This window comes from Procambarus clarkii, chromosome 91 (assembly GCF_040958095.1).
Source record: "Procambarus clarkii isolate CNS0578487 chromosome 91, FALCON_Pclarkii_2.0, whole genome shotgun sequence".
In the NCBI taxonomy this organism is placed as follows: domain Eukaryota; kingdom Metazoa; phylum Arthropoda; class Malacostraca; order Decapoda; family Cambaridae; genus Procambarus; species Procambarus clarkii.
The window spans coordinates 14,103,590-14,110,778 of record NC_091240.1 but is presented as its reverse complement, the minus strand read 5'-3'; positions in this window follow the sequence as shown (position 1 = coordinate 14,110,778).

Below are 7,189 nucleotides of genomic sequence, written 5' to 3'. Positions count from 1 at the left end.
AATCGCAAGGCAAGTACTTACCGGGCACCCAGGGAAGGAAACCCTAGGCACATCCCGCCAAACACACACCGAAACTACGACGTTGGTACAACGTTCAAACAAGTTTTAACACCTAACCAGTTATAACAACCAATATAGCATGTTGTAACAACGTTCTAATACGTCATAAACACGTTAAGCCAAGTTGTAACAAGCGGAAATAGACAGTTTCGGTTTGTGTTTCCAGGGATGCAGCCCAGTAGACTTAAAGGAATACCTGGCCACCACACACACAGCCAACAAAGCCACAAATGCAAAGCCAGACAAAAGCTTGAGGCCAGATAGGACTTCTGACACCTGCCACATCAGCCGACGAACTGGAGGTGGTGCGGCCTGCTCACCTGAGCGGGGTCCACCTTCCCCTCTCTTGGGGGAGGATGAGTATGTAACGAGCAGGCGCACTAGTTGGATGTCATATTGCTTGTTTCACTGTTTTCTATTGGAGAGAGTTCTAGGCCTCTGGACATAGGATGCAATTTTAACCCGTTAAGAGGTTTGTAATGGTTCACCTACTCTTATGGGTGCCTTCCCCGGTCGATGGCAGAAAAAAAAAACTAAATGTAGTGCTCATATGGCCATTGCTCCCAGCTCCTCTCTGAGGGGGGCCAGGTTCTGGCTCATGGCCCCCGGTAGGCACTCGAACTCCAAGCACTGATGGCACCAAACAAATTGGCACATGTCAGTTTTGATAGCATCAGGAAGCCGATGGGACTTCCCTCAGAAAAGGGTTTTTGCCGTTATTGCACTGCATATATACTGTATAACTATCTACATTTTTGTGCACCATAATGAACCACTAACCTTGTCTGATGTGCCTACACCAGCAGTGTCAGCATGCCAGTCAGCTGACAACATTGACTCGACATAACACTTCAGTATAACATGCCTAGCACTAACTCTAGGCACAATGTTGCTATTATTATCAGCATCCTGGTCACTAAATTCTGAATATGAATAATTTTTACACAAGTTAATTTTTTAAAGGAGCATGAGGTCGTCTGACAATACGTAGGTGCACCAAACAATGGCAGTGGCCAATTGTGTCAGCTCTGAATATCATAGAGCATTGTGTTCAATGATATCTGAACATTGTACATAATCTTTATTTGGTCAGGATCTTCTATGATACAGTAATCACAAAATAATAGCAGTTACTGTATTTATATATTTCATCATTTTTAAGTGATGCTTTTGACACAAGCTGAACAGCAGTGCTGCTAACTCATGCTGCCTGGTCAAGCCTATGTTGTTCACTCAGTACTGAGACCTTCACGCCCTGGAACAGTCAATGTCCACAATTTTTTTTTTTTTTTCAAAATGGCACCTATTTACTGGAAGCCTCAAAAGCCGAGACGAGCCCCCTTGTACCCACTGAAGCTTTAAAATCTTACAATGTATAGTACTCTAATACTTCACCTGACAGGATGCAGTCTGAGCATAATTAGCCACCATGTCACCTGATGAGATGCACAGCACAGGGGTTATTTTCCTTAGTTTGGTGCAGGACACCAAACTAAGGAAATAAGTCTGTTGGTCAGTGTGGTTGAGTCAATATTAAGAAAGTATTTTGTGTGGTTCCGGGAGGAAAACAGTGGTGAGACGCATCACAAAATCCTTGGTCTGAGCATCCTAGGAAGACCTCTTCAAGGTCTGTGAACATTCTAACATGTTTATTGGAGGGTACCTTGCATGACAGGAAGGGTAGTGAAAGAAAATATCCCCAAAGTGTTTGGTGCAGTCTGTGTTTACTGTATCTTGCCTCATTCACGAGATGGGTTATACTATCCACATGCAAGCGTCTTCCAACAGGGCTAGCGCATTTTCTTTCACTAAATGGCTTGATGACTGCAGTCCTTCATAAAGGATTGGCCAGGTAACAGCCTGGATCTCAACCCAATTGAGAACCTCTGGCACATGGTTAAGACATATCTGGAGAGTAAAGACATCAGCTCCATAACCAAGCTCAAGGAGGCCATCTGTCAGTCCTGGGGCAAACACCTCACTGGAACACCTACCCTGATGTCACCAAGCCGTGAAGAAAAGGCCACCCATCGAAGTATAAAGAGGTAATTATAATGCTATTTACTTTAAATATCCTTATGTACAATATTGTTTGTTGTGGGGAGGGGAAAGGGCCGAAGCAGGCACAACCAGAGAACACTGTATAAAGATCAGAGGTCCACGGTTGTTCAACATACTCCCAGCGAGTATAAGAAATATTGCAGGAACAAATGTAGACATCAAGAGAAAATTAGATAGTTTTCTTCAAGAAGTGCTGGACCAACCGGGCTGTGGTGGATATGTGGGCCTGCAGGCCGCTCCACAGCCTGTTGGACCAAGCTCTCACAGGTCAAGCCTTGCCCAGGGCTTGACTTGTGGAGTAGAACTCCCAGAACCCTATCCAGGTACACTCCAGGGTGCTGCATAATTTTGATGAGTTATGTACGTCACTGGGCAGTCTTCTAAAAGAGGTTGGCATAATGCCCGGGTTTGGATATTAAGCAAGAAGCACCTGAAACCAAGGATGAGCCACCAAGAAGCCAGAAGGACCACCTTTCCTAGGTAGCACTCCAACCTGGCCAGGACCTGGAGCTTCAGCTGTGACCTGGAGAAAGAGGTACAGAAATCCCACAGAAGCCAGTTCAGCCAAAAGGCAGTCATCGCAAGGGCCTCCTGCTTGGTAATGCAACTGCATAAAGAGGAAGGTTCCAATTCCAAGCCAACACAGAGATTTATGTCAGAGATGCCTGAACCACCTCGCAAAGCCACAGGAAATAGATGACATCATGGTTCACTCCATGGAGAGGAAAAGGAATTAGGATAGTTTATCCATGAGGGCTCTGGATATTCCCTGAACCACATGGAGAACCAATCCCTAAGAAAGCCCCCATCTGGCTCAAATGATGAACCACTTGGTTCAGTCTGAATGGAGTCGGAGCACAGAGCCTGGAGGAGTCTGAATCTCCAAAGGAGTGTGGTATGCCCTGAAGACTCAGGCATGCCACACAGCCACAGACCCCTGCACCATACTGCTCGCCTAACAGAAATGAGACGATCAATATAACCCTGAATGGGCCTGGTGAGCGTTGGTCACAAAGTTCCAACCCAGAAACAAGGTGCCTGTAAAGACTTCAAGTGAGGTGGGTGGGGGAGAGGCAGGCACCAGGATACTGAATCCCAGAAAGTCTGAAGAGGAAGCTAGCGACACAGCAGCCGACAAAAGTGCAAATTCTCGTCTCTACTGCAACCCAGTTGTTGCAGTAGACAAAAGGGGCGGAAACCAAAAAACCCAGAACAGCCCCTGAAGCCACACCCTGCCCAGTGGGAAAACAACTCGGGCAAAGTTCAGGCTTCTGCACAACCTCATGAGAAACTGCCTAGTCACCCAGCACTTCGCCCCAATACCAGCATGCAACGGCATTGCAGTTGAAGGTAAAGCTACCAGAGGAAGGGGAAAGTAATGCCGACTGAGAATCCCACATGAAGCCTAGCCAAATCTGAGCCTGGGATGGAACCAAATGGCACTTGCACCAGTTCACCAGAAACCCGAAACTTGAAACCTGGAAAGCTGGCCAAAAGAAACAGATCCCTTGTTAGCAGACACACTGATTGACTGGGGGGCCCACACCAGCCAGTCACTGAAGTAGACCATTTCATGAACTCCAACAACCAGAGACTAGTTACCATGACCCGAATCAACCTGGTGAAAATGTGGGCAGCCAGATTCAAGTGGGAAGAATCTGAAAGTAGTAAGCTTGATGCCCAACTATAATCCCTAACCGATTCATGAACCCCGTATGAATAGCAATGTGCCAGTACATGTCCCGAAGGTCCAGGAATATCATCTAAGAACCCACTTCTAATATGAGGTGAACCTGGGCCAAGTGGTCATCTGGAATGTACTGAAGGGATGTTGTTGTTCAAGGCCGAAGATACCAAAGATAAATCAGAGCTCCACTGAGTCCTCCTTCAGAACTGGGAAGAGACGGGACACTCACTGAGGAGACGTGATCGTTTTGACTGCACCGTAACCAACAGAAACATTCTGAAATGACCTGATTTAGGCAGGAGCAAGAGGGCTGCCACCCCAAAAGCCCAGACCCCCTGAAAAGGGGAAGAGATTGACAGACTCCACTGCAGGTCACAAGAAATTGACCCGATAAGCTGATAAATCATGAGACTAGGAGCTGGCAAACTGAGCGAGCAGCCACACAACCACCCTGTCAAAGGGTCAAAATGCAAAAGGGCTGGCATGAACCAGCCATGGAGGTGCATACATGTATGACCTGGAATATATATACTGTACCTGGAATAATGCAAGTCCACCAAGTGGCCTACCTTCACAGACAGCAGGCAATATCCTAACCCTACCCATCCACCAAGAACAAGATCAGAAAGCATGAGTATAAAGGAAGTCCAAAATAGGTCAATGTGATGTAGCAGCAAGAGAGAGAGACTGCTGCTACATCACCAACAACATCCTCTGGAAAGAGGAGGTTGGTTAGTTAAAGAAGGTTTGGTCTCATATGAACCCAGCTGTGGTTTGTATTCCATTCACCAACTTTCTGGTGCTTTCCCTGATGAGGCGGTGAATTATCACCTGCTTCATGCATCTTTGTGAGTGGGTCATATGCTGGAGACGGGCCCCTAAGGTTGAACTGAACTCCATGGCTGATGCAATCCAGTAGTTTGGACCATCTTGGCAAGATTGCTTCAGGAAGCCACAAAGAGCTTCTCCCAGAAAGGAACCTAATACTGCGGCAAAGGCAGAAACGATGATCCGTATACTGTACGTACAAAGTCGGGGGCTTATTTTGAGTGCAATGACTACACTGAGGTACAGAGCTTTTCACTGCTTGGACTTAATGAAATAAAATAAACTGTTACTATTTGCATTGTTTGACAAAATTTAATATCCATCATCCTACTTTACCTGTTATTCCTATTGACTTCGTTTTGTGGGCTATCACTCCATGGTCACATTTATCAAATGCCTTTGCAAAGTGTGTGTGTACCACATCTGCATTCTTTTTTTGTACTTGGCATCATAAAAAACTAAAATACTGTACATGTTTTTATTAGGTAATGCTTTTTATTATAACGTAAAAATAATTACATTATAAATACATAAAAAAATTGTGGATTTTTTAACAGGAATTCAAACTATGGGCATACCTTTTAAACTGTTTGTACCAATTTACAGGTAAAGTTTCATATGCTTACTTTTTTTTTTTTAAATTACCTACCAAGTGCTTATATGATCATGGCTTTACAATCCCATTATTGGCCTTGATCTTAATATTTAATTTCACATTTGATATAATTAAGATGCAAGTGGAATGATCTGACAATTCGTGCCTCTTCATCCTAGTAGGAGTGACATTGTTACTAGCCAAATACAGTACTACTGTATACTGTAAATCATTTGGATAATGGTCTTTCATTAAGAAGCATACAAGGTTCACAAAAACTAAACATGTATCATTGTATACAATTTTGAATTGCAACTGTAATTAAACATTAAATCTCATTATATGAGAGCAGTGAGATTATATATAACCATTTAACAAATGAATTATACCTATATTTGGCATTTCTCACACTTACCTTCTCTCTGACTTTGATGGGGCAGGAGACAGACTAAGGAATGGTACATTGAGAAGACATGGTGTAAATGTATATAAACTAAGCTGGTGTTGTGGGCCAAGATAATTTGAAGAACTGGTGAGTGAATGTGAGAGAAGTGTAAGCAGCAGCCCAAGAGGAGGACTGGTACATTCAGTAAGTGTAGATGATAATCAGTGCTCAACAAAATGTTGGTAGCAAAAGCAATAATAATACGGTACCATTGTTTATAAGCGACAACTCGCGAGGAGCACCACACACCGCGCCTTGTCTGAGAGGCAGTGGATGATCTACTGCTTCTATGTATGTGTACTGTTGGGGTGCTCAAATGTATACATGCTGTGCTTCTGATGTGTACTGTGCTCAAATGTTGGGGTGCTGCTCTGTATACATGCTGTGCTCAGTTTTGCTGTGTACTGTGCCCAGCTGTTGGGGTGCTGCTGTGTATGTGTATTGTGCCTAGCTGTTGGGTTGCTACTCTGTATACATGCTGTCTCAGTTGTGCTGTTGTGTATGTGTACTGTGCTTAGTTGTTGTGGTGCTGCTCTGTATACATGCCTGTGCTCAGTTGTGCTGCTGCTGTATATGCATGCTGTGCTGATTCTAATGCTTCATATACATGCTATGCTCAGCTGTGTATGTGTGCTCAGCTGTGCTGCTACTGCCATGTATGCATGCTGTGCTTTTAGCTGTGCTGCTGTGTACACACATTAAATATAATGGTTGCTGTGTATGGGAGGAATGGTGAATATATGGATGCCATTTAATTTATCTTATCCTTTGCTATACTGGAATTATTCATCAATAAACTCGAGGCACTAATATTTATTTCTTACTACCTAACTCTTTGGAGCGCAACGATGAGGCTTCCACTGCTGATACAAGGGCATTTCTGCAAGAAAGAATACATGGAAATTTTAAGTTATATTTTTAGGAATGCAAATACTGTACCTATAATTTTTCTGTTAAAAAAATATTCTTTAGAAAATTTAAAGAATTGTGAGGATTGAATATTAACACTTGTGCTGCTGACTGCATTCATGAGTGCTTTCTTGTTTACCAGTGTATGGGGAAAGCACCTAGACACGAGTAACTAGATAAAACCTGCAAACATTTGTGCTTTCAACTATAAGAGGTTTAGAGAGAGTTGCCTTGTTTTGACAAACTTGGTAAGTCAACATTACAAAAGTAACCTCTACAAGGATGGTATGCCACACTTTCTTGCCTTGCCCTGAATGAACTTTTGGAAAGAGTGGATGCTATAATGACTAAATAGCACTACTTACATTCTTGTCAGTATAAGTGTTAATTACAGCACTTTATAATTGAGGACACTTTAAAGCGAAATGGCACTTAATCAAATACCAGTCAAAGTTCAAATCGCACACACCTGTGTTCTGAATTGTGGGAGTCAAGCAAACCATCTAATTGTGCACTACATATATTTAAAACAGACGAAAGGAAACAACAGGTTATTGTAACCCTCCCTTGGAAGGGTTAATGCCAGTCATATCTGGTTCACACA